General features: G+C 42.7%; 1 long non-coding RNA gene across 1 annotated transcript in view; it reads left to right on the top strand.

The window, feature by feature from the left end:
* The first annotated feature begins 6,692 nt into the window (after nucleotides 1-6,692).
* Nucleotides 6,693-27,854, top strand: part of LOC125755807 (uncharacterized) — a 44,333-nt gene continuing 23,171 nt past the window's right edge. The window contains exons 1-2 of the long non-coding RNA XR_007413153.1: nucleotides 6,693-7,239; nucleotides 25,788-25,868. This is a non-coding gene — a long non-coding RNA (uncharacterized LOC125755807). The remainder of the gene's footprint in view (nucleotides 7,240-25,787; nucleotides 25,869-27,854) is intronic.

Raw genomic sequence — 27,854 nt, forward strand, 5'->3', positions numbered from 1 at the left:
CAGTTTGGCGCTGCCTGCAGCCTGGGGTGTGATCCTGGAGACCTGGAATCGAGTCCCATGTCAGGCTCCCTGCATGGAGCCTGCTTTTCCCTCTCCCTCTGCCTGTGTCTCTGCCTCTCTCTCTCTGTGTCTATGAATGAATAAATAAAATCTTTAAAAATAAATAAATAAATAAATAAATAAATAAACCACCGAGCCACCCAGGCGTCCCAAATTCAGGAAATTAGTATTAATACAGTACTACTTGGAATGATTAGAGTCTTTTTTCAGATTTCTACAATTTTCTCAGCAATGTCTCCTATACCTGGACTTTTTCCTGCTAAAATCCATTCAAGGAGCTTGCCTTGTAATTATTTTTCATGTTTCCTTAATCTCCCTACATATTGTATTTTGAGAAATCATTTTGCTGATGTCTGTCAATTTGGATTTATTTTTTTAAATAAATTTATTTTTTATTGGTGTTCAATTTGTCAACATACAGAATAACACCCAGTGCTCATCCCGTCAAGTGCCCACCTCAGTGCCTGCCACCCAGTCACCCCCACCCCCACCCACCTCCCATGACAATTTGGATTTATCTTGTTTTCGCGATTAGATTCAGATTAAATGTTTTTGACAGGGAATGCTACAGAGAAGGCACAGCATCAGGAGCCATTGATGTGACTTGTCCCATCATAGGTGATGTTAAATTGGATCACTTAGTTAAGGTAGGGTTTACCAGATTGCCTCTGCCTTTCCCTTTTGTAACCCCAGAAGTAACCTGTATATATCTTTGAGACTTAGTGATTATCTTATTGTGGAATATTCTCCAACAGTGGCTTTAGATCTATTGATAATTTTTCCCTGAATCAGTTTTCTTTTTTTTACTTAGGTGGTTGTGATTGGAAATTGTGAAATTGTTTTGGCATAAAGTTCACTTTAAAACTGAACGCTGTGCTGTATAGCCACAATTCTCATCTCTGCTGTCTGCTTTCTAATCTGTAGATGGATGGCCAAATACATGGATAGAGTTGTTTCACAAATTTAAATAGCTATTATATTTGAACATGTACTGCGTGATCTATTTTTTCCTCTTTCTTTTTTTTTTTTTAAGATTTTATTTATTTATTCATGAGAGACACAGAAAGAGAGGCAGAGACATAGGAAGAGGGAGAAGTAGGCTTCCTGCAGGGAGGACGATGCAGGACTCAATCCCCAGGCCCCAAGATCACCCCCTGAGCTGAAGGCATACACTCAACTGCTGAGCCACCCAGGTGTCCCTATTTTTTTCATTTAATATTTTCATAAAAACATTTTTACATAGTTAATATATTTCAATTCTTTAAAAGTTTTCAGACTCAGAAAACTCTATGCCTGAAAAGGATTACCAGTAATTTATTCCTAAATGTTGTGTCTCGTGCAGTTCCCACAGCTTTGTACTTAGCAAAACTGACGTGTGACTTTAGATTATACCATTCCACTTCTTTAAATCATCATCATTATAATTTTGGGACACTTAAAAGCATACCCAAATTAGCAGAATATTTTGAATTCTGTTTGCTATAGACAAATTTAAGTACATGTTAAAAATTCTGGATAACTTTTCTGAAGAGTCATCATTTTATTTACTTACTTATTTTTAAAGATTTTATTTATTTGACAACGAGAAGGAGAGAGAGAGAGCACAAGTAGGGGGACAGCAGAGGGAGAAGGAGAAGCAGATTTCCTGCTGAGCAGGGAGCTGGATGCAGGGCTCCATCCCAGGACCCTGAGATCATGACTAGGGTAAAGGCAGGCACTTAACCAACCAAGCCACCTGGGCACCTCAAGAGTCCTCTTTTTTGTTGTTGTTGTTGTTGTTAAAGATTTATTTATTCATAAGACAGAGAGAGGGAGGCAGAGACATAGGCAGAAAGAGAAGCAGGCTCTTCCCCAGGAAGCCTGATTATGGGACTTGATCCCTGAACTGGGGATCACACCCTAAGCTGAAGGCAGATGCTTAATCGCTGAGCCATCCAGGTGTCCCAAGAGTCATCATTTTAAGTTACTTCCTCCCAGAACCTTGTCATATCTTAAGAAAGCAATGTACTATTATTAAAGCTGTTTGGATATTTTATTTTTTTATTTTATTTTATTTTATTTATTTTTTTATTTTATTTTTTTATTTTATTTTAAAGAGAGAGAAGGAGCATAAGTAGGGGAATGAATGGGGAGAGGGAAAGGGAGAAAATATCAAGTAGATTCCACACGAGTGCAGAGCCTGATGTGGGGCTCAATCTCATGACCCTGAGATCATAACCTGAGTTGAAATAAAGGGTCAGACACTTAACTGACTAAGCCACCCAGGCACCTCAGATAAACTTGTGGTTTTGTGTATTACAGATTTCCTTTCTAATACAATTCAGATCCCAGGTGCTATGGTATTCTATACTTATTTTAAGACAAGATACTGTAATTTGGTGTTTAATATTATGAATATGACTCTGAATTACTGTTTAATTTTGTGTAGGAAAAATTTTGTATAAGACCTGCTTCACAGTAGTCCTTGGAATGTAGTTTATAGGAACACCTTGTGTGATGGGGTGCCATCTATATAATGCTCAATAGATTATCTGGTAGGTTCTAAATACCTATGGCATGAATATGCAGATAGCAGAAAGCACTTTTGCTCCTAAGACCTAGCAAATTTTCCCATCAAACCCAGAGCTCCTTAGGTGGTAACCATCAAGGTATGGGATCAAAATTTAGGTGGTTTAAGTCTGGAATAGATAAAAGTGAAATTGTCTAATTTTAAGGATGAAAGAATGATTTGAATTAGAGAAAAAAATTAGTAGTATCTATGTAGAACAGATTAGAGATCATGGACAACTTGTTGAGTGAAACACCAAAAAATTAATTGCCCGAAAGGCACCTCACTATCTCCGTTGGTAGAGTATGCAGCTCTTGATCTTGGAGTTGTACATTTCAGCCCCATGCTGGGCATAGAGCTTACTTTAGTGATTTTATTTATTTAAGAAAGAGAGAGAGGGAGGTGGACAAGTAGACTCCTCGCTGAGAGTGGAGCCCAATTGGGGGCTTAATCCCAGGACCCTGAGAGCAGGCCTGAGCCGAAACCAAGACTCAGATGCCCAATTGAGTATGCCACACAGGCATACTTGAGTATGCCCAAGATTACTTAAAAACTAACTGCCCTGGAAGGGAAGAGGGAATTTATGAAAGGGGTGCATTGTTGCCAAAAGGACATTATTTATTTATTTGTTTGTTTTTTAAATTTTTATTTATTTATGATAGTCACAGAGAGAGAGAGAGAGGCAGAGACACAGGCAGAGGGAGAAGCAGGCTCCATGCACCGGGAGCCCGACGTGGGATTCGATCCCGGGTCTCCAGGATCGTGCCCTGGGCCAAAGGCAGGCGCCAAACCGCTGCGCCACTCTTTCACCTCTTTGGTTCCATATTCCCCACACAATGGACACTGATTTGCTTTCCCAGAAACACAAATACCGGGACACCTGGCTGGTTCAGCAGTTGAGTGCCTGCCTTTGGCTCAGGTCCTGATCCCGGAGTCCCGGGATCAAGTCTCACATCAGGCTTTCTGCATGGAGCCTGCTTCTCCCTCTACATATGTCTCTGCCTCTCTCTCTCTCTGTCTTTCATGAATAAATAAATAAAATCTTTAAGGAAAAAAAAAAAGGAAACAAATACCTTAGTATGAGAGGTGATGAGGTACCTACATTTTCTAGATTAACAAATTAAAGTTCTTTTTTTTGGGGGGGGGGGGCTAGACCTTATCTAAAAAAATAAATAAAATAGGGATGCCTGGATGACTCAGTATGCTTGCTAAGCATCCAATTCTCGGTTTTGGCTCTGATTGTGATCTCGGTTATGGGATCAAGACCCGTGTTGAACATAGATCAGTGGAACAGAATAGAGAACCCAGAAGTGGACCCTGAACTTTATGGTCAACTAATATTCGATAAAGGAGGAAAGACTATCCATTGGAAGAAAGACAGTCTCTTCAATAAATGGTGCTGGGAAAATTGGACATCCACATGCAGAAGAATGAAACTAGACCACTCTCTTTCACCATACACAAAGATAAACTCAAAATGGATGAAAGATCTAAATGTCAGACAAGATTCCATCAAAATCCTAGAGAAGAACACAGGCAACACCCTTTTTGAACTCGGCCACAGTAACTTCTTGCAAGATACATCCACGAAGGCAAAAGAAACAAAAGCAAAAATGAACTATTGGGACTTCATCAAGATAAGAAGCTTTTGCACAGCAAAGGATACAGTCAACAAAACTAAAAGACAACCTACAGAATGGGAGAAGATATTTGCAAATGACATATCAGATAAAGGGCTAGTTTCCAAGATCTATAAAGAACTTATTAAACTCAACACCAAAGAAACAAACAATCCAGTCATGAAATGGGCAAAAGACATGAAGAGAAATCTCACAGAGGAAGACATAGACATGGCCAACATGCACATGAGAAAATGCTCTGCATCACTTGCCATCAGGGAAATACCAGTCAAAACCACAATGAGATACCACCTCACACCGGTGAGAATGGGGCAAATTAACAAGGCAGGAAACAACAAATGTTGGAGAGGATGCGGAGAAAAGGGAACCCTCTTACACTGTTGGTGGGAATGTGAACTGGTGCAGCCACTCTGGAAAACTGTGTGGAGGTTCCTCAAAGAGTTAAAAATAGACCTGCCCTACGACCCAGCAATTGCACTATTGGGGATTTACCCCAAAGATACAGATGGCAGTGAAACGCCGGGACACCTGCACCCCGATGTTTATAGCAGCAATGGCCACGATAGCCAAACTGTGGAAGGAGCCTCGGTGTCCAACGAAAGATGAATGGATAAAGAAGATGTGGTTTATGTATACAATGGAATATTACTCAGCTATTAGAAATGACAAATACCCACCATTTGCTTCAATGTGGATGGAACTGGAGGGTATTATGCTGAGTGAAGTAAGTCAGTCGGAGAAGGACAAACATTATATGTTCTCATTCATTTGGGGAATATAAATAATAGTGAAAGGGAATATAAGGGAAGGGAGAAGAAATGTGTGGGAAATATCAGAAAGGGAGACAGAACGTAAAGACTGTTAACTCTGGGAAACGAACTAGGGGTGGTGGAAGGGGAGGAGGGCGGGGGGTGGGAGTGAATGGGTGACGGGCACTGGGGGTTATTCTGTATGTTAGTAAATTGAACACCAATAAAAAATTAAAAAAAAAAAAAAAAAAAAGACCCGTGTTGAGCCATATGCTTAGTGGAGAGTCGGCTTGAGATTCTCTCTCCTCCTCCCTCTCCACCTCTCGCTTGTGTTTTCTTGCTCTAAAATAAATAAGTCTATATATTTTATATATATTTATTTCATGTGAACCTAATTATCCTTGGCCACTTTTCATTTCTGGATGAATTTGTATGCGTTAGTGTCTTATTTGGATATTTTATTGTTAAAGTCATATGTTAAATTGTATGCCATATAAGGTATAGTTAGAGTATAGATGTTTTATTTTACTTTAAAGTGAACTTGGAGGGGCACCTGGGTGGCTCAGTGCTTGAGCATCTGCCTTCAGCTCATGTTGTGATCCGGTGGTTCTGGGATCCAGTCCCTAATTGGGCTCCCTATGGGGAGCCTGCTTCTACCTGTGCCTATGTCTCTGCCTCTCTCTCTGTGTCTCTCATGAATAAATAAATAAAATATTAAAAAGAAAAGATTGGGATCCCTGGGTGGCTCAGCGGTTTAGTGCCTGCCTTTGGCCCAGGGCGCGATCCTGGAGTCCCAGGATCGAGTCCCACGTCGGGCTCCTGGCATGGAGCCTGCTTCTCCCTCCTCCTGTGTCTCTGCCTCTCTCTCTCTCTCTATGTCTATCATAAATAAATAAATAAATCTTTAAAAAAATAAAAATAAATAAAAAAATAAAAAGAAAAGATTGATGTTTTCTTTTTTTCATTTCTTTGTATTATGGGCAGTTTCAAACATAACAAAAGAAGAGTATAATGAATCCCAAATATGTATTCCCCAACTTCAGCCGTGATCTGTACTTTCCCAATTCTGTTTTATTGATACCTCCTCTTAGTGCCACTTCTTATATTATCCCAGACATCAGATAATTTCATCTCTGAATATTTTATTCTTTTATTTTTACAAGTTATTTGAATCGGGACAAGTAAAGTTTACCCATTGTAATGGTTGATAAGTCTCATGGTGTTTTTTTGTTTTTTTTTTTGTAAGATTTTATTTATTTATTCATGAGAGACACAGAGAGAGAGAAGCAGAGACACAGGCAGAGGGAGAAGCAGGCTCCATGCAGGGAGCCTGATGTGGGACTTGATCCCGGGACTCCAAGATCACACCCTGGGCTGAAGGCGGCACCAACCTGCTGAGCCACCAGGGCTGCCCTACATGATATTTAATATATAAACCGCCTTACCATCTCTTGTTTGTCTGTTTCTTTATTGCATTGATTGAAGAAATTAGGGCATTTGTCCTGTAGGATTTCTAGTCTGGGTTATGCTGATGTTTTTATTGTATCATTTTTTAAGTTCTCTTAATTCAGATTTCCTCTAAATTGGTATTTGGACCTAGAAACTTTATGAGATTCTGGTTCCTTTGGGTTTCAATTTGTAATTTTATAATAAGCTATTTAAACTTTTCAGGATACCCTAAGTATAAATTAGTACTTTACTTCTCTTATAGGTAAGTGTGTGTTTAAGTTACTTGTGTTTAGGGTTTCAGAGGAAGTTTTGTGTGTTTTTTTGTTTGTTTGCTTTAAAGATTTTATTTATTCATGAGAGACACACAGAGAGAGGCAGAGACACAGGCAAAGGGAGAAGCAGGCTCCATGCAGGGAGCCCGTCGTGGGACTCGATCCCAGGTCTCCAGGATCAGGCCCTGGGCTGCAGGCGGCGCTAAACCGCTGCATCACCAGGGCTGCCCTCAAAGGAAGTTTTGTCTGTACTTCTATCTTTAATGAGTAGCGCTGTTCCCTGTTGTATTTTTGATGCTAAATATTTCTCTGAAATAATTCTACTGGCAATATGTGGTTGCATTTTCTATAGGGTAGAATTTCTTTTTTTTTTTTTTTTTTTTTTTTTTTAGATTTATTTATTTATGATAGAGAGAGAGAGAGAGACGCAGAGACGAAGGAGGAGGGAGAAGCAGGCTCTATGCCGGGACCCCGATGTGGGACTCAATCCCGGGACTCCAGGATCACGCCCTGGGCCAAAGGTAGGCGCCAAACCGCTGAGCCACCCAGGGATCCCCTAGGGTGGAATTTCTCTGGAAATGTTTAAAGAGTCTGTTTTCTTACCTGTTCTCTACTATAGATCTTAGTTACTTTTGCTTCAAATCTCTGCCTTTTTTTTTTTTTTTTTTAAGATTTTATTGATTTATTCACGAGAGACACATAGAGGCAAAAACATAGGCAGAGAGAAAAGCAGGCTTCTTGCAGGGCGCCCGATACAGGACTTGATCCCAGGACCCCAGGATCACACCCTGAGCCACCCAGGTGTCCCCCTGATCTTTTTTTTTTTTTTAATTCTATTATAGTTTTCCTTTATAGTGTAACAGAGAACACAGAGAACTTTTTAAATCTTCAGTGCTTCCTCTCTCCTGGATCAAAGAGATTTTTTTTTTCAGAGATTTTAATAAGAAATTATGTAACTAAAAAGGCAATCTGTCAATCTGTCGCATTATAGAGATGCTGCAAATGTTTGTGTAGCACTGATTTGTATATGATAGTGGAAGTGCCATAGCTATTAAGAGTTCATCCCTGGGGTGCCTGGGTGGCTCACTCAGTTAAGTGTCTGGCTGGATTACGGCTCAGATCATGATCTCAGGATCATGAAATTGAGCCCTGGCTCACTCTTGAGTGTGGAGCCTGCTTAAGAGTGTCTCTTCCCCTCTGCCTCTGCTCCCCCACCCATCCACTTGCACGCACATGCTCTTTCTCCCTCAAAAAAAAAAAAATAATAATAATAATTCATCCCTTACCTACAGATAGAGAAGCTGAGAGATTTTTTTCTTAATTTTTAAACTTTTTAAAGTAAGATCTATGCCTAACATTGGGTCTGAACTGATGACCCCGAGATCAAGAATCTTATGCTTTGGATGCCTGGGTGGCTCAGTGGTTGAGTGGTTGAGTGGTTCAGCTCAGGGCGTGATCCTGGGGTGCCAGGATCGAGTCCCACATCGGGCTCCCTGCATGGAACCCTCTGCCTGTGTCTCTGCTTCTCTCTCTCTGTCTCTCATGAATAAATAAATCAAATCTTTAAAAAAAAAAAAGTTTTAAGCTTAACTGAGTCCGCTGGGTACCCCCACGAAGCTGAGGGATTTGCTCAAGATTGCTTGCTCCTCAGTGGCAGTGTTTGGGCTCAAACTCAAGTTCTTTTTAAAAATAAGTATGGGGGGAGTGCCAGGGTGGCACAGATGGTTAAGCATCTGCCTTTGGCACAGGTCATGATCTCAGGTTCCTGGGATGGAAGCCTGCATCTGGCTCCCTGCTCAGCAGGGAGTCTGCTGCTTCCTCTGCTGCTCCCCCTGCTTGTGATCTCTCTCAAATGAATAAATTTTTAAAATCTTTTAATTAATTAATTTTTTAAAAGTATTGGGCATGAGTTCAAGCCCCTTGGGCATAGAGCCTACTGTAAAAAGAAGAATAAAAGACTTAAAATTTCTTCTTAAAAAATAAAAGTATTATGTGCAAATATACTAAAACCTTTGGGAGAGTATCGGTTAGGAACACTGGTATTTGGCTAAAGGTCTTAAGCCTTTTTTTTTTTTTAAGATTTATTTTTATTTATTTATGATAGACACACAGAGAGAGAGAGAGAGAGGCAGAGACACAGGCAGAGGGAGAAGCAGGCTCCATGCTGGGAGCCCGACGCGGGACTCGATCCCAGGACACCAGGATCGCGCCCTGGGCCAAAGGCAGGTGCGAAACCGCTGAGCCACCCAGGGATCCCGTCTTAAGCCTTTCTTGCTGATCCCCTGTGCCAGGGCAAATGGGACTATGGTTCAGGAAGAAGCAAGTGAACAGCCTCCGTTAGGAACTGTTAGCAGATGAAGTAGGGGGAGTAAGTATCATTAAAAATTACTGAGGGCAGCCCCGGTGGCGCAGCGGTTTGGCGCCGCCTGCAGCCTGGGATGTGATCCTGGAGACCCGGGATCGAGTACCACGTCGGGCTCCCTGCGTGGAGCCTACTTCTCCCTCTGTCTGTGTCTCTGCCCCTCTCTCTCTGTGCCTATGAATAAATAAATAAAATCTTTTAAAAAATAAAATAAAATAAAATAAAATAAAATAAAATATAAAATAAAATAAAATAAAATAAAATAAAATAAAAATTACTGAATGATAATGATTGGATAAGACAGCCTGGGTAGGAAATAACTACAAGATGGAGGAAAATTGGGATCCCTGGGTGGCGCAGCGGTTTGGCGCCTGCCTTTGGCCCAGGGCGTGATCCTGGAGACCCGGGATCGAATCCCACGTTGGGCTCCCAGTGCATGGAGCCTGCTTCTCCCTCTGCCTATGTCTCTGCCTCTCTCTCTCTCTCTGTGTGACTATCATAAATAAATAAATTTTTAAAAAAATTTAAAAAGATGGAGGAAAGTTCCTATAAACATCAACTAAGTAAGGATCCAAGGGATTGGTTAGACACAGAAGCAGAATTCCTGCCTTTTATGTGCTCATTCCTGTCTAGATGAGGAGCCAACAAAGCAAAATCAGTAGTGATACAAGTTCACCTTTGTATGCCAAACAAATGAGTATTGGAGTGCTATATAAAGAAAAATCTGCAGCAGTGTTTCCCGAACTTTTGGTATCACGGGTCTGTATAATTTCCAAAGGATCCTGGGATCTGACATAAGGTTACCAAGGCTTTGTTTTGCTAATTAACCTTTAAGAAGAAGTCTTTATTTTGCCCTAATTTTTCTCCGTTCACCTCACCCATATTCTAACGTTACAGGGCATCACTCCTGGACTTCTATTTGGAGCCACAGGCCTAGAATATTGTTAGAGAGAGAAGGTTAGACCTAGGCTTTGAATGGATAAGATTTGTACAGGGAAAAGTAAGTACTAAAAATAATTCAGAACTACAGTCAATAAAATTGAAATTAGCATCTTTAATTTGCTGTGGTGAATTACATTTTTCTGAAATTTGCTGCTTACAGGATGAATCTGGTACTGCTTTGAGTTTAATGTAATCTACTGAAAATCATGTGATGTTTCACATCTCCTACCATTTTTCTCTTTGAACTACCACAAACTTTTCATCTCTACAGGCAGCCACATTTTCCTTTTATTTTGCACAAAAGCTTTTCTGTCAGTCTATGCAAGTTTTTTTTTTTTTAAGATTTTATTTATTTATTCATGAGAGACACAAAGAGAGAGAGGCAGAGACATAGGCAGAGGGAGAAGCAGGCTCCATGCAGGGAGCCCGATATGGGACATGATCCTGGGACTCCGGGATCACACCCTGAGCCAAAGGCAGATGCTCAACTGCTGAACCACTCAGGCGTCCCAATCTATGCAGGTTTTAAATGTTCAGTTAATAAAGTCATCTAGTTCAGAGGTTGGAAACTATAAGGGCCATATCTAATTGACTGGAGTTTTTTATGGCTCACAAACTATGGACAGTTTTTATATTTTTTTAATGGTTAGGAAAGAGAATCAAAAGATTAATAATTCTTTTTTTTTTCGGGATCCCTGGGTGGCTCAGCAGTTTAGCGCCTGTTCTGCCTCTCTCTCTCTCTCTCTGTCTCTCTCTCTGTCTGTCTCTCATAAACAAACAAGCAAACAAATAAATAAATAAATGAATAAATAAATAAATAATAAATAAATCTTTAAAAAATCATAGTTCTTTTTTTTCATGTACTTTTTTTTTCATGTACTTTTTAAAAAGATTTTATTTGAGAGAGAGAGAGAGAGTGATAGAGATAGCAAGAGAGAGCACAAGTGGGGGAGGAGAGAGAAGCACAGACTCCCCGCTGAGCAGGGAGCCCCATGTAGAGCTCCACCCCAGGACCCTGGGATCATGACCTGAGCCAAAGGCAGACGCTTAACCAACTGAACCACCCCAGCGTCCTGAGCAATAATAATTCTTGACACATGAAAAGTATATGGAGTTCAAATTTTAATGTCTGTAACACTTTCTGGTTGTGCCTGCATCTCATTGTAGGGCCAGGCCCTGTAAGTACCACCCATGCCACAAGGGACCACAGCATTAAATAGCAAAAGGCACCATGACAAAGTGAGAAAGACACTTTAGAAGAAAGGGAAAAGGTTTATTTGTATTACCTTTAATGACACTTTTCACTTGCTTTTTTACGAAAGAGCCCTATATTTTCAGTTTGTCCTGACTTTGAAAATTATGTAACTGCCCTGCCTGCACTTTCCTTAGTCAAAGTGATGTGAAAATAAAATAAATTAAGATGAAATAATCACACTGTGCCTAGACTGGGATTCGTACAGCGCTTCAGAGTTTACATGTAATTTCAAGTATAGTGACTATGCTGCTGTATGTGAAAGGGTGAGATGAGTTGGGTAAGTATGGCTGAGAGCAAGGCCCAGGAAGGTTACAGAGACACCCAGGTATAGGCAGTACAGGTAATGCCAGGACTCTGTTCAGAGGTTTTGGTTTTTTGTTATTGTTGTTCAGAGGTTTAAAATTGACCAGCAGAATCAACAGCTTGATGAGGGCATTGTGACACCTGGTACAGGTAGTTTTCTATGGGTTTAGCATGAAACAGGACATGCCTAGTAACTTATACTAGGATATCCAAGAGCGTATGACTTCAGTAACCCACATGTGGTGGTGCAGAGTACAAAGAAGAAAATGCTATCCCCACCTTCAAGTGTCCTAAATGCTGGGGGAGTTTTGAGGATGGTGAAGCTTGCTGCCAGTTAGGGTCTCATGGAAGGCTGTGGCATTTGAAGTTTCTCTTGCAAGATGGGTAAAGACTAGAAATGTGGAAGTGAGAGGAAGGACACTTCCAAAGAAAGAATCAAAACCAAGATCAGGGGCAGCCCAGGTGGCTCAGCGGTTTGGTGCCTACCTTTGGCCCAGGACGTAATCCTGGAGACCTGAGATCGAGTCCCACCTCAGGCTCCCTGCATGGAGCCTGCTTCTCCCTCTGCCTGGGTCTCTGCCTCTCTCTCTCTCTCTCTCTCTCTCTCTCTCTCTGTGTGTGTGTGTCTCTCATGAATAAATAAAATCTTTAAAAAAAAAAACAAAACCAACAAGATCAATGGGCGCCTGGTTGGCTCAGTCAGTGGAGCATGTAACTCTTGATTTAGGAGCCTGAGTTCAAAAGGAAGGACACTTAGAGACACTGTCTGTCACATTATTAGGATAAAGTCGAATTTTAGTTAGAATACTTCTTTATCACCTAACATCAGGGAGCCTTATTTATTCTCAGTTGAAGGGATCTCTGCAGAGTTTGTAGCAAGTGACTAAGTGCCATGAGGGTGTGATGTGTTTGTTCGAACTGCACGATGAGTAATGAAGGGGGCAAGCGTAATTCAGTTCATGTTGCAGAAAGATCTGTTGTAAAGGGAGAATCTTTGTGGAGAATCCTCCATCTTCAGACCACTGCTCCCCATAGGAAGGGGTGGAGAAGGATGGATATTAAGGGTTCTTTGCTAGTTGCCTAGGATGGGATGCTTCTCACAAGTCAAGAGGTTAAAGGATAAAAATCAGAAGTTTTGCACTGGATACAAAACTAGAAAAGTGGGATCCCTGGGTGGCGCAGCGGTTTGGCGCCTGCCTTTGGCCCAGGGTGCGATCCTGGAGACCCGGGATCAAATCCCACGTCGGGCTCCCGGTGCATGGAGCCTGCTTCTCTCTCTCTGCCTGTGTCTCTGCCTCTCTCTGTGTGTGACTATCATAAATAAATAAAAATTAAAAAAAAAAAAAACTAGAAAAGTGGGCAACCCGGGTGGCTCAGCGGTTTAGCGCCGCCTTCAGCCTGGGGCATGATCCTGGAGACCCGGGATCGAGTCCCATGTCAGGCTCCCTGCATGGAGCCTGCTTCTCCCTCTACCTGTGTCTCTGCCTCTATGTATGTGTGTGTCTCTCGTGAATAAATAAATCTTAAAAAAAAAAAACTAGAAAAGTAAATCATCAGGCCTTGAGTAACAGGGCTCAAGAGCCACCTATAGTTGGCATGCAAGAAGAGGGATGGTAGACTGGATGAGGTCGGCTGGTGAAATGTTTGTGCTGATTTGGGCTTTTTATGAACAAATGTGAAGCGGTAGGGCAGTTGGGCATGCATTACATTTTAAGTGTGAATATAAATTTGGTATAGCCTCATAAGGCAATTTGGCAATATCTACTAAAATTGAAAATCAGACATCCTTTGATTCCTCTATTACTAGGAATTTAGCCTATAGATATTTGGCACATGTGCCCACAGAAGCATGTACAAGAATATCCATTTCCAACCTTTTTGCAATAGGAAACATTTAGAAATAACATGTCCAAGAGAATACTGGCTAAATAAATAAATATGGTATGTTTGTGCAATGGTTTGATATAGAGGCATTTTAAAAGGAATAGGTGAGCATGTATTGATATGGAACAATCCCCAGAATTTAATAGATGAAAACAAAAAGCAGTGGGTTTGCTGTGATTAGTATCAATAACAGGAATATGTTTATACTTGGAATACTCATAGGAGGACACTCAAGAAATTAGAAATAGTGTTTGCCTCTGGGGAGGAAACCAAGTTGAGAGTGCTGCTCACTTTTTACAATTTATTTTTATTTATTTATTTTTTAAGATTTTATTTATTCATGAGAGGCAGAGAGGCAGAGACACAGGCAGAGGGAGAAGCAGCAGAAGCCCGATGTCCCAGGGGCCTGAGCAGAAGGCAGACACTCAACCGCAAAGCCACCCAGGCATCCCACTTTTTACCATTTAAATACTCTTTTGTGTCTTTGGAATTGTTTGCTGCCTGCTTCCATTCCAAATAATTTTTTAAGTCAGTGGTTTCTGAACCACTTTGTCTTATAATAGATTAAAAGCATTGCTTTAAAAAAAAAAAAAAAAAGATTTCCTTTTTTAAGTAATCTCTACGTAGACTCAACCTGTTGACCTGGGGCTCAAACTCAAAACCCAAATATTGAGTCACCTGCTCTACTGACTGAGCCAGCCAGGTGCCCCCCAAAGCATTGCTTTAAAAAAAAAAATTGCAGTGAAATACATATACCATAAAACTTACCATCTTAACCATTTTTCAGTGTGCAGTTCAGTAATAAATATATTCACATTGTTGTGGAACAAAACTCCAGAACTTTTCCATCTTGCAAAATTGAAGCTCTATCCATTAAACAACTTCCCTTTCCCCCGTCCCCGGTCCCTGGCAACCACCATTCTACATTCTGTCCTGAGTTTGCTCTACATAATTCACATCTGTGAAATCGTACAGTATTTGTCTTCTGGTGGCTGGCTTCTTTCCCATAGCAGGACATCTTTGGGGTTCATCCACGTTGTAGCTTGTGTCCGAATGCCCCTTTTTAAGGTCCAGTAATACTCCATTGCATGTATATACCACAGTGGGTTTACCCATTCTGTTGGTGTCACACGTGTGTTGCTTTAATGGTTGGCTGTTGTGACTAATGCTGCTATTGTAAGGAAGGAACGAACAATTTAACTTTTTTCCTCTACCCTCTAAGGTTCTCTGGCGGGGGTCCTGCAAATTTAATTGACTCAAGATAGATTAATCAGGGAAAAATGGTTTCTTAGCAAGTGTGTACACACAGGAGAACTCAGTCATGAGGGACTCAAGGGGTGATTAGAACTCAGGCTTATATTGCATCTTAACAAAAGAACAATAAATTTTATAGAGATGAGACAAGACAAGGTGCTGGGACTGTGTGCTTCTAAGGGCCACAAACTATGGGAAGGTAAATATTTGGGGGAAAATAATGAAAGATAGGTGCTGCTTAGTAGGTTGTTTTTGTTGTTTTTTGTTTTTAGATTTTATTTATTAGAGAGAGCACAAGCAGAGGAAGGGACAGAGATAGAGGGAGAAGCAGACTCCCGCTGAGCTGGGATCCTGATGCAGGGCTCTATCCCAGGATCCTGGGATCATGACCTGAGCCAAAGGCAGACAGATGCCCAACCAGCTGAGCCACCCAGGCACTCCATAGGGTTTGTTATGTGGAGTCCTCTGCACTATTCCTGAGCTAGAGTCTAGAGTCTAGAGTTATCTCTGATGATAAATAATTGTCCTTGGGGGTACCTGGGAGGCTCAGTCATTGGAGCACATGACTCTTGATCGCAAGGTTGTGGGTTCAAGCCCCACATTGGGTGTAGAGATTGCTAAAAATAATAAATAACAGCAAAAAATTCTTATGCCAGAGAAGCATTATTTTACAGTATATTCTGCACCCCTTCACTGTGAACATGGATGCACAAATACTTCTTCAAGACCCTGCTTTCAGTTCTGATTTACACCGAAGTAGAATCACTAGATCATATGGTAATTCTATTTTTAATATTTTGAGGAACTGCCAAGCTGTGTTACATTCCTACCAGCAGGACATAATGGTGCCAGTTTCTCCACATCCTTGCCAACACTTGTTACTTTCTGGGTTTGGTTTTGTTTGGGGTTTTGTTAGTAGCCATTCTAGTAAGTATGAGGTGGTAATTCATTGTGGTTTTAATCTGAAATCTGCTTTTTTAGTTCTGACTCCGGGCGGCAGCTCCTCCATTACCCCTCTGCTACAGTGCTCTCTCGGTTGCCCTCTGCTACAGTGCTCTCTTGGTTGGATTACTACAAAAGTCTAACAGTGCTCCAGCTTCTGTCCTTGCCCCCTGCAGTCCACTCTCCGTGTAGCAGATGGAGCGATCCTGTTACAAACAAATAAGACAAATTGCATCAGTCTTTTTTCAAACCTGTGTCCCTGTCACTTCACTCTTCCCGACCTCACTAGTGCTCGCCTGCTATGTCTTCCTCTTGCAGTTGTACACATTATTCTTATTTTCTTCCTTCAGTTTCTTGGGGTTGGTCCTCAAATGTCACCTCAGTGAAGCCTTCCCTGACCTCCCTGCTAACCCCCTTCCGTGCCCACGATAGTACTCTCTAGTATCTTTCTCTCCTTCACTTCCCCCCCAGAAAACTGTTAACTATCCAACAATATAATCTTATTAATCTGTTAAGAGGGTTTTTGTCTCTCCATTTAAGCTCCATCAGGACAGAATCCTTGTGTTGTTCACTGCTTCCCTCCAAGCACTAGGTCAGCGCCTGGCACATGGCAGGTATTTATTTATTTGTTGAATTAGTGAGGAGAACAGCCAGGGCCACGAGGTGAAGACACAGAGAGAGAGACGGAGAGACACAGGCAGAGGAAGAAGCAGGCTCCATGCAGGGAGCCTGATGCAGAACTCAATCCCGGGTCTCCAGGATCAGGCCCTGGGCTGAAGGTGGCACTAAACTGCTGAGCCACCCGGGCTGCCCCTTTATTTATTTATTTATTTTTAAGATTTTATTTATTTATTCATGAGAGACCCAGAAAGGGAGGCAGAGACATAGGCAGAGGGAGAAGCAGGATCACCATAGGGAGCCCGATGTGGGACTTGATCTCAGAATACCGGGATCACGATCTGAGCCGAAGGCAGACGTTCAACTACTGAGCCTCCAGGTGCCCAAGAAAATGTTATTTGAAAAAAGCATATGAAGGCACCTGGCTGGCTTAGTTGGTAGAGCTTGCAGCTAACATGGGACTCAAACTTATGATCCTGAGATCAAGAGTTGGAGCATGTGACTCTTGGTTGCTGGGTAGGTAAGTTTGAACCTCATGTTGGGCATAGAGCTTTTAAAAATAAAAATAAAACCTTTTTTAAAAAGCATAAGGAGGGATGCTTGGGTGGCTCAGTGGTTGAGGATCTGCCTTTGGCTCAGGTCTTGATCCTTGAGTCCTGGGATCAATTCCCACTTCAGGTTTCCCGCAGGGATCCTGCTTCTCCCTCTACCCATGTCTCTGACTCTCTATGTCTCTTATGAATAAATAAATAAAATATATATTTTCAAAAGCGTAAGGAAGAGAAAATACAGTACTCTACTGTATTCATCGAAAAAAGCCGGGCAGGCCAGGTGGCTTGGCGGTTTAGCACCTGCCTTCAGCCCAGGGCATTATCCTGGAGACCTGGGATCGAGTCCCACGTCGGGCTCCCTGCATGGAGCCTGCTTCTCCCTCTGCCTGTGTCCCTGCCTCTCTCTGTGTGTCTCTCATGAATAAATAAATAAAATCTTTTAAAAGAAAAAAGAAAAAAAACCCACATATAAGTGGACCTGCGCAGTTCTGTTGTATAGGAGTCAACTGTGATACATTTCCCTTCTGTTAGAAGTTTAAGAAAAAAGTTTGATTTCTTCAATGTAAGTGACCTTGATGAACAAAGCATTTGTTTTCTACTCAAGCCAAGACACTGATCCCACTTGGTTTTCTTATTGAAAGGCTAGAATCCGGGATCCCTGGGTGGCGCAGTGGTTTAGCGCCTGCCTTTGGCCCAGGGCGCGATCCTGGAGACCCGGGATCGAATCCCACGTCAGGCTCCCGGTGCATGGAGCCTGCTTCTCCCTCTGCCTGTGTCTCTGCCTCTCTCTCTCTCTCTGTGACTATCATAAAATAAATAAAAATTAAAAAAATAAAATAAAAAAAAAAAAAGAAAGGCTAGAATCCAGGGATCCCTGGGTGGCTCAGCAGTTGGGTGTCTGCCTTCCGCTCAGGGCCTGATCCCCCGCCAGGGATCGAGTCCCACACGGGGCTCCCTGCGAGGAGTCTGCTTTTCCCTCTACCTGTGTCTCTGCCTCTTTCTCAGTGTCTCTCATAAATGAATAAATAAAACACTAAAAAAAGAAAGAGAAAGAAGGCTAGAATCCATGCACTTAACAGTTACTGGTGGTTGGGGCTAACCACCCGCCTGACTGGACCAGAGTGGCAATAGAAATGCAAAGAGATCTGTTAGGTGAGGCTGGCACCTCTGCATATAGACCTTTAGGATACTAGTTTCTGTCTTTATAAATGCTGACACTCACTCAAATGCAGGATATTTTGCTATTAGCTTGGAGCTGAGAAGTACTGGACTCTTGGTTACCTTCTGGGTCGAAATCACTTTGTTACAATGCATGTAATTTAACACATATCCCCTTGCATTTATTTATTTTTTTTTCTTCTTTTTTTTAACCCCTTGCATTTAGATTCAGTCTTCTGGCTGATAACTCTCAAATTTTTATCTCTAGCTCTGATACTCCCACAAATTCCCAGATTTTAATTTCTGCTGTCAAATTAACATCTCCAATTAGCTCTCAACTTTAAAACACCCCAAATGGAACACATTTGTAACCCCTATCCTGGACTTCCTGGGGACTTGGCTCCCCCACTTCCCTTGCCCTCCCACATCCATCAGCAAGTCCTGTCCATCTGACCTAGAAAATATTTCCAAAGTGCCGCCTCCTCTCCATTTCCACTGCAGCCACCTTTCCACACCTCCTCCATCTCTCACCCTCCTGTTGGAACAGCCCCTAGCCACCTGCCCACTTTCACCCTGGCTTCTCTCCTGTCCTCTCCATAGCAATAAACATGATCCTGAAACATAAATCAGACTGGACTACACATGCCCTTTAATAAACCTGTACTGAAGGGGGGGCACCTGGGTGGCTCAGTAAGTTGAGCTTCTGATTCTTGGTTTGGGCTCAGGTCATGATCTCAGGATCCTGGGATCAAGCCCTGCATCAAGCTCCTCAGCAGGGAGTCTGCTTGAGATTCTCTCCCTGAGTGATCTCTCAAGGAAATAAATTAAAAAAAAAACCTAAAACAAAACACCTGTGTTTGGTTAGCTCAGTCAGTAGACTGTGTGACTCTTGATCACAGAGTTTTGAGCTTCAGCCCCATGTTGGATATAGAGATTGCTTTAAAACAAGAAAAATAAGAAGCCTTTCTGGTATATTAAACACACCACAATGCAAAGGAACCTCGAAAACATTGTGCTGAGTGAAAGAAGCCAATCACAAAAGGCCATATAGTATGATTCTATTTTTTTTTAAGATTTTATTTATTTATTCATGAGAGAGAGAGAGAGAGAGAGAGAGATTGAGGCAGAGATATAGGCAGAGGGAGAAGCAGGCTCCATGCAGGGATCCCGACGTGGGACTCGATCCTGGGACTCCAGGATCACGCCCTGGGCCGAAGGCAGGCACTAAACTGCTGAGCCACCCAGGCGTCCCATATGATTCCATTTATATGAAACGTCCAAGACAGGTAAACCCATGACAGAGAGCAGATCAGTAGTTTCCAAAGCCCAGGGGGCAGGACGGGTTGAGAGAGGAATAGGAATAAATGTTACAGGGGTGAACTTTATGTTATGTGAATTTTACCACAGTCTTTTTAAAAAAACCTACTATAGGGGTGCCTGCCTAGCTCAGTCAGTAGAGTCATGTATTCGGGTCATGAGTTCAAGCCCCATATTGGGCATAGAGCTTGCTAAAAAGAAGTAAGATTAAAGAAAATTGGGATCCCTGGTGCGCAGTGGTTGAGCCTTTGGCCCAGTGCGTGATCCTGGAGACCCGGGATCAAGCCCCAAGTCGGGCTCCCGGCATGGGGCCTGCTTCTCCCTCTGCCTGTGTCTCTGCCTCTCTCTCTCTCTCGCTATGTCTATCATGAATAAATAAAATATTTTTTAAAAAAAGATTAAGGAAAATTAAAAAGCTTACTGTAGGGGTGCGTGGCTGACTCAGAAGAGCACGTGATTCTTGATCTCGAGGTCATGAGTCTGAGCCTTACATTGGGCGTAGAGCTTGCATTTCAAACAATGCTTATGGGACACCTGGGTGGCTCGGTGGTTAAGTGTCTGCCTTTGGCTCAGGGCATGATCCTGGAGTCCCAGGATCAAGTCCCTCATAGGGCTCCCTGCATGGAGCCTGCTTCTCCCTCTGCCTCTGTGTCTCTCATGAATAAATAAATAAAATCTTTAAAAAATTAATAATAAATAAGTAAAACAATACTTAGTATAGTCCTTACTACTATAGTCCATCAAGCCCTGCGTGCTCTGGCCCCTGTCTATCTCTCCTGTACTCTGAGCCTTACCTGCAGGCCCACTCTCCACAACCTGGCCAGCCCACCTCCAATCATCTGTGTTCAGGCTGTCCCCTATACCTGTTGTTCTGTCTCCACCCCTACCACATGGTTGGCTTCTTGTTACTCTTTTAGTTTCCACCTTGGAGAGGCCTTTCCTGACCATTCTATCTCTGCATCGGCTCTTCAGTTCCTTCCTAGCACTGAGCGCAACATTATTTCCTTACTTGTTTGCTTGGGTTTTCTGTTGGCCCCATTAAACTATGAGGGCAAGACTAAGTCTGTCATGTAATCACAGAATCTAGATAGCACCTGCTAGTGCAGAGGGCCTCAAAATGTACAGAATGAGGGGCTCCCGGCTGGCTCAGTCTGAGGAACATGTGACTCTTGATCCCGGGATGGTGAGTTCAGGCCCCAGGTTGGGTATAGAATTTCCTTAAAAAAAAAAAAAAAAAGTAATAAAAGAAATCTTTTGAATGCTGTTGAAAAGACATGGTGTTCTTACCATGAGATAGCCTAGTTGACTGACTAGAAGTATTTCATCAAAGATACTGCCTTGTTACTAGGAAAGCACCTGGGTCTGTGCTGAGCCAGCTTCTTTGCAACCTTCCGACCTTATCTTTGGATAGTTCTTTAGTTCATCACCAACCTTCCATGTATTAGCTCATCTTGGCTTTGAATGAACTTCTCCAGGTGGGTATTTCTGTTATTTATACTTTGCAACTATGGAAACCAAGGCTCAGAGAGACCAAATGACTTGCCTAGCTCGGCTGCAGCACTAGAGCCAAATGTGTTCATCTTGTTTCACTTTGAGCAAGTTACTTGGTCTCACCAAGCTCCCTTTCCTGTGTCCCTCCAGTCCTTTCCCATCTACTGGGGATATGCAGCAAGAATCAATAATGCATGAAAATGCCTGGCTACAATCTTATAAGCCTTTAATCAAGGTGTGCTATCGTAATTTTTCCATGTAATGTCAAGCTGACACTGCCCTGCCAAGGTGGCTTGGAGGGTACTGAGGGCCTCTTCTCTGCTCTCCCTGCAAGTTTCCTGAAAGGCCAGAGACTTGAGCCCTGGAGCTGTGGGCTGGGATCTCAGGGCCAGGAAAGCCACAAGCCTGGGTCCTTCCAGCCTCTCCCTACATGCTCTTCATACCACACACGTGCTCACACACACAGATCCTCAGCGCAATGGAATTTCCAGCTTGGACAGGGAGAAAGGAATGTATATTGAGGCCCACAATAGCCAGAAAAATAATTCAGCCTGGCTCCATTCCCAGGGCCAGGCATCCCTCCTGTCATCCAGGCCAGAGTCCACACCCAGTCACTTCTGACCAACCACCCAGCCCAGCTGCTCTGTTGCTCTCCCAGAACCACCCTTGGGGCAGGGTGTACATTGGCAAGACTCAAAGGGCAAGGGGTGAAAGGGCCAGAGAAGAGATGAGGGAAAGAAGGCCCTCTCCCTCCCCGTCTTCCCCGCCCACAGAGGCTCATCTCTGGGCCCACAGTGCTTCAACTAAGGCCATTTGGGGGCAGAAGCTCAGCTCATTCTACTCCCACAATGGCTAATGGGAAATTAGAGCAATTACGGAGATAAAAGCAGTCCCTTAAACTCCTCTCTACGTTGTAGGTGAACTAGGATTGTCTCTGTCTCTTTGTGCAGCCATGGCAACCAGGTTTCTTTAAACTTTCGTGTTTCTGGAAGCCTTGAGCCCCTTAATAAAGAGCAGCTAATCTTTGTGGACTTTCATGCTCTTATCCATGCAGAACACTCTCTGCCCTGTGCCCCGGTATTTGCCCTTGCTGTTAACTATATATTGTGTTCTTACACATAAGATGTGCTCCGTGACTTTATTCTTCCTTTTAGACACCACGAACGAAAGAAGTAACTCTATAGATTTGAGATTGCTTGAAAACTGGTTTATTACATTTAAAAACTATCTTAAGCAGGTATGCCTATGCACCTTAATATTACAATGCAATGCTATCTTTTTACTGATTACCGCCTTGCAAATGAATCCATGTTTGACTATAAGAGGGAAATAGAAAGTATGGATGATTTTCTTCTAATTGATACTGTTTCTTCAAGACCAATATATGATCTCAAGATAATTTTAATTTAGAGTCTTTAAAATAAAATTTAGGTTTTCTAATACAAAATAAATTGTAAGAGTGTAGTGAAGAGGGGAAAAGGTAACCTCTAAAGAGACTTTTAAAAGATATCAGTCGATCTTAATATGGGAACCTTACTGGATCTCAGTATGAACAAACCTAAAAAATATATAAGTATAAACAAAGAAGGTGGATTTCTGAATAGGTATTTGATGATAAGAGGAATAATTTTTATTGCATTTTAGCTGTTTTATATTTTTCAACAGGAAGTCCCTCTCTTTCAGAGATATATACTAAAATATAAAAGAAAGTATGTGATTTCTAGTAGCTTCAAAATATGGGAAAAGGGAAAAAGAGAGATTAGATGAAATGTCCTTAGCCATGAATTTGATGATTGTTGAATCTGAAAATAAGTTCATGGGATTCATTATACTAGTCTCAACATTTGTATACATTTGAAATTAATTTTCCATAATGACTTATTTTTATTTACTTATTTTTAAAGATTTTATTCATTCATGAGAGACACACAGAGAGAGGCAGAGACATAGGCAGAAGGAGAAGCAGGCTCCCTGCAGGAAGCCTGATGCAGACCTTGATCTGAGGACCCCAGGATCATGACCTGAGCCAAAGGCAGACGCTCAACCACTGAGCCACCTGGGTGCCTCTCCATAATGATTTTTTTTTAAGATGTATTTATTTATTTATTCATGATAGATGTAGAGAGAGAAAGAGAGAGGCAGAGACACAGGAGGAGGGAGAAGCAGGCTCCACGCCGGGAGCCCGATGCAGGACTCGATCCCGGAACTCCAGGATTACACCCTGGGCCAAAGGCAGGCGCCAAACCGCTCAGCCACCCAGGGATCTCCTCCATAAGGATTTAAAGAAATCGAATACATACATTTTTATACACACATATTCAATCAATAGAAAAATACTCCTATTTGCATTTTTTTAAGTAGGCTCTTTGCTCAAGGTGGGACTTGAACTCATGACCCTGAAATCAAGAGTTGCATTTTCTACAGACTGAGCCACCCAGGTGCTCCAGAATACTTTCTATTTTTTTTTTTGAAGATTTTATTTATTTATTCATTAAAGAGACACAGAGAGAGGGGTAGAGACCACAGGCAGAGGGAGAAGCAGGCTCCATGCAGGGAGCCTGATGTGGGACTCGATCCCGGAACTCCAGGATCACGTCCTGAGCCGAAGGCAAATGTGCTCAACCACTGAGTCACACAGGCGTCCCAAATACTTTCTAAACATTAGGTGTTCCTAGCTCATTCTAATGTACTTGTAAAGTCTGCTGAAATGGCCAGTTAGCCCTGTCCATAGCAGAGGATTGGAGCCTGTCAAAACTTAAAGGACAAGTTTTATTTTGTATTCTTAAGCTCATTACTCAGTCACATCTGAATCTTATTTTTATGAATGTATAAAACTTTACTATAAATAGTGTTTAATGTCATCTGTTTTCCCCTGATATTCACAGTATCTCTGAGGAAGGTAGACACTAAAAACTCTATAAAGAGGTAAACAGGATGAGTTGAGTGACTTGTCCAAAGTAACACAACCCCAGGGGTGCACTGGGCTGGGCTGCTGATTTCATGGGGTCAACCCAGTGAGAAGAGACTCAGAAAACTGAATAACTGAAAATAGTAAAAGAGTGTACCTGGGCACGCCTGGGTGGCTTAGTTGCTTAAGCATCTGCCTTCGGCTTAGGTCGTGGTCCCAGGGTCCTGGGATGGAGACCTGATTCCGGCTCCCTGCTCATTTGGGGAGTCGGCTTCTCCCTCTCCTTTGCCTGCCAGAGGCTCCCCCTGCTTGTGCACTCTTTTTCTCTCTGTCAAAAAAAAAAAAAAATATATATATATATATGAACAGGACCCAAGTTGTATCCCAGGAAACATGTGTTAACAGAAAGGCATTATGGGATGCCCCAGCCTTTCTTTGCAAACCCCAGTTCTTAGTCTCTATGGAACTTTAGGCAAATCAAACTCTAAGACCCGGTTTCCACATCTAAAAAGTGTGATAACAAGACTTGCTTTGCAGGTTGCTTTGAAGCCATCTAGTGAATGAACCCCCAGGGCACTGTAAGCTCTATGTGAGTGCCAGCTGTCATTCTCAATGTGATTAGGTGTTTGGAATTTAGACTACAGCCAGTGTTTTAAACGGTAGTTCTTTTTTTCCCTTTCCTTAAAGATTTTATTTATTCATGAGAGACAGAGAAAGAGGAAGAGACACAGGCAGAGGGAGAAGCAGTCTCCATGCAGGGAGCCCAATGTGGGACTCGATCCCGGGACTCCAGGATCACGCCCTGGGCCGAAGGCAGATGCTCAACCACTGAGCCCCCCGGGCAACCCTTAGACCCTGATCCCAGCCTGTTTCTCATTGAGCACATATGAAGTGAATCCTTGCTTGTGCCAAGCATAGTTCTGAGTTCGGGGGATACAACCAGTGAACAAAATAGGCGTGGCCCCTGGCTCACACTCAGCTTACAGACTAGAGGTCAGCCCACAGAAGCTTGCGTATCACAAGAGGACTGAAATAGAGTATCGACAGTATAGAACTATTACCTCAGTTCTCCCTTGTCTTCATAGTTGAGAGAGAAAATGCAGACCCCATTCCTACTTCAATGACACGAGCACGTCTCACCTCTTCTTGTACTGCTGGGGCTGTCTCTTGGCTCCTGTGAGGGTGATATGGCCGGGAGCTCCATGGAGGACTTAGGACAAGTAGAGGGTATCAGAATGAGGGCAAAGGAAGTTGGATGAGGTACATTAGGGAAATTGATAGATACTCCTAGGTGAGCAGTTGAAGGAGCTTGGTTTGGGAAAGAATCCTCCATCTTGAAAACAGGCTCACCCTCATGTGGATAGTGGGTGGGTCAAAGGTAAAATCCAAGGTAGTCACATCTCACAGTGACTTAGAGAAAGCAGTGATCCCTTGAACAATTGTCCTTGGAATGTCCTTGGAATTATTCTGTGTATCATTCCTGTCATTGGGGAGACCCTGAGGGTGATTGGCAATGTCATCAATGAATATCAAGTCTGTCACATGGGACACCTGGGTGGCTCAGCGGTTGAGCATCTGCCTTCAGCTAAGGATGTGATCCCAGGATCCGGGATCAAGTCCCACATCAGGCTCCCTGCATGGAGCCTGCTTCTCCCTCTGCCTCTGTGTCTCTGCCCCTCTCTCTCTCTCTCTCTGTGTGTCTCTCATGAATAAATAAATAAAAATCTTAAAAAAGAAAGTATGTTACAAAGGTGTCATATGTGTTGGGGAGCCCACCTTCATCACACGGCCCTCTAAATTCTGCTCCCTAGGTACCCCCAGCTGGTCCTGGAGCTCCCAGAGATACTCCACATGGGTTTTCTTTCCTAGTCGCACAGACAACCTTAGTGAGCTGCTGGTGGGACTAAGGAACAAATAGTCCTAAAGTGTTTTTCATAGAGAACGCCCCCAGTGGGCCTTCACCCTCTAGACCCCTAGACTAGAAGGAATCATAGAACTCGTGATAAAGAATCTCTGAAAGGAATGATTATTTTTGCTGGAGTTACTTTCCTCTTAGAAACCTACTTCCTTCTCATTGCCAACAGGTTTTCCTTCTCACTCTCACTGAGCTAGGAGAAGCTGGAGTTTGGGCCAGAAGAGAGGACCTACAGGTATTACTGACATAGGTAAGGAATTAAGGCAGGTCCAGGCAGATGCTCAGAGGACACTCTGTGAAGGAGCGAGGCCAAGGACTGGACAAGAATGAGGTCAAGACCACTGTAGCTCTTTAAAGAAGACACAATTTTGTGTTCATGGAACTGTGGTTGAAAACCAGGGAATCGGCCTAGATGTAGAAGTCAGGACCAATGGGACGCCTGGGTGGCTCAGCGGTTTGGCGCCTGCCTTTGGCCCAGGGCGTGAGCCTGGAGACCTGGGATCAAGTCCCATGTCAGGCTCCCTGTATGGAGCCTGCTTCTCTCTCTGCCATTGTCTCTGCCTCTCTCTCTATCTCTCATTAATAAATAAATTCTTTTAAAAAAATTAAAGAAGTCAGGACCAAGATGGAGTCAGATTCAAGAAAGAAGGAACCTTGGAAGGTGAGGTGCCTCTAAAGGACTAATAGGGGGATGGTTAAGCAGTTGAACGTCTGCCTTTAACTCCGGGAGTGATCCCCTGGGTACCAGATTGAGTCCCACGTAGGGCTCCCTGCCTTGAGCCTGCTTCTCCCTCTGCCTGTGTCTCTGCCTCTCTCTCTCTGTGTGTCTCTCATGAATAAATAAATACAATCTTTTTAAAAAATAAAAATAACTAATGGGGCCACCTGGGTGGCTCATTTGGTTAAATGTTTGACTCTGTTTCTGCTCAGGTCATGATCTCATGAATCATGGGATTGACCCCCATGATAGGCTCTGTGCTTTATTTAAAAAATAATAAAGGGGCAGCCCCAGTGGCCCAGCAGTTTAGCACTACGTTCAGCCTGGGGTGTGGTCTTGGAGACCCCGGATTGAGTCCCATGTCAGGCTCCTTGCATGGAGCCTGCTTCTCCCTCTGCCTGTGTCTCTGCCTCTCTCTCTCTCTCTCTGTCTGTCTGTCATGAGTGAATAAATAAAATTTTAAAAAATAAAAATAAAAACAAAAACAGGGCAGCCCCAGTGGCGCAGCAGTTTAGCGCCACCTGCAGCCCCTCAGGGCATGATCCTGGAGACCCTGGAACAAGTCCCACGTCAGGCTCCCGGCATGGAGCCTGCTTCTCCCTCTGCCTGTGTCTCTGCCTCTCTCTCTGCATCTCTATGAATAAATAAATAAAAATATTTAAAAAAATAAATAAATAAAAATAAATAAAAAATATTAAAGGACTAGGATCCAGGATTTTTTTTACCATCTACACCTAGCAACCATTCCACCTGGCAACTTATTACTGTCTTCTGTTCAGATGGAGTAATCATTAAAGTGTTTGGTGATTAGGACCTCCTGATATTAAGATAATGCTTTTCATGATTTATTGGCTTGTTTGACTTGGAAGTCCTCTAAAGCTTTATTGTCTAAAGCAGGGTCAGCAGATCAGTGGTGGCAGCACCCTTGCAGGTTGCAAATGGAGAGTTGCTGTCCTCACTCCTGACCAACAAGCTCGGAATCTGCATTTTTAGGGGTGCCTAGCTAACTGAGTCCGTAGAGTATGAGATTCTCAATCTCCGGATCATGAATTCAAGCTCCACATTGGGTATGGAGTTTACTTATTTAAAAAAAAAAAAAAAGTGCATTTTTAACAATACTACCAGAATAAAATGGACAGATTTCTTCAGGGAGGCCTATGTGATTTACTGTTAGCATTTTGTTTTGTTTTGTTCTTTGTCACCCTACCTCATGCCAACTCAGCCCTTTCTCTGTTGTTGGCATTTTCTTTCTTTTTTTTTAAAGATTTATTTATTTACTTATTTATTTATTCATAGAGACACACAGAGAGAGAGAGAGGCAGAGACACAGGCAGAGGGAGAAGCAGGCACCACGCAGAGAGCCCGACGTGGGATTCGATCCAGGGTCTCCAGGATCATGCCCTAGGCTACAGGCGGCACTAAACCGCTGTGCCACTGGGGCTGCCCTTTGTTTTGTTTTGTTTTTAAGATTTTATTTATTTACTCAGGAGAGTCACAGAGAGAGAGAGGCAGAGACAC

The sequence above is a fragment of the Canis lupus genome, chromosome 9, assembly GCF_003254725.2.
Source record: "Canis lupus dingo isolate Sandy chromosome 9, ASM325472v2, whole genome shotgun sequence".
NCBI lineage: Eukaryota > Metazoa > Chordata > Mammalia > Carnivora > Canidae > Canis > Canis lupus.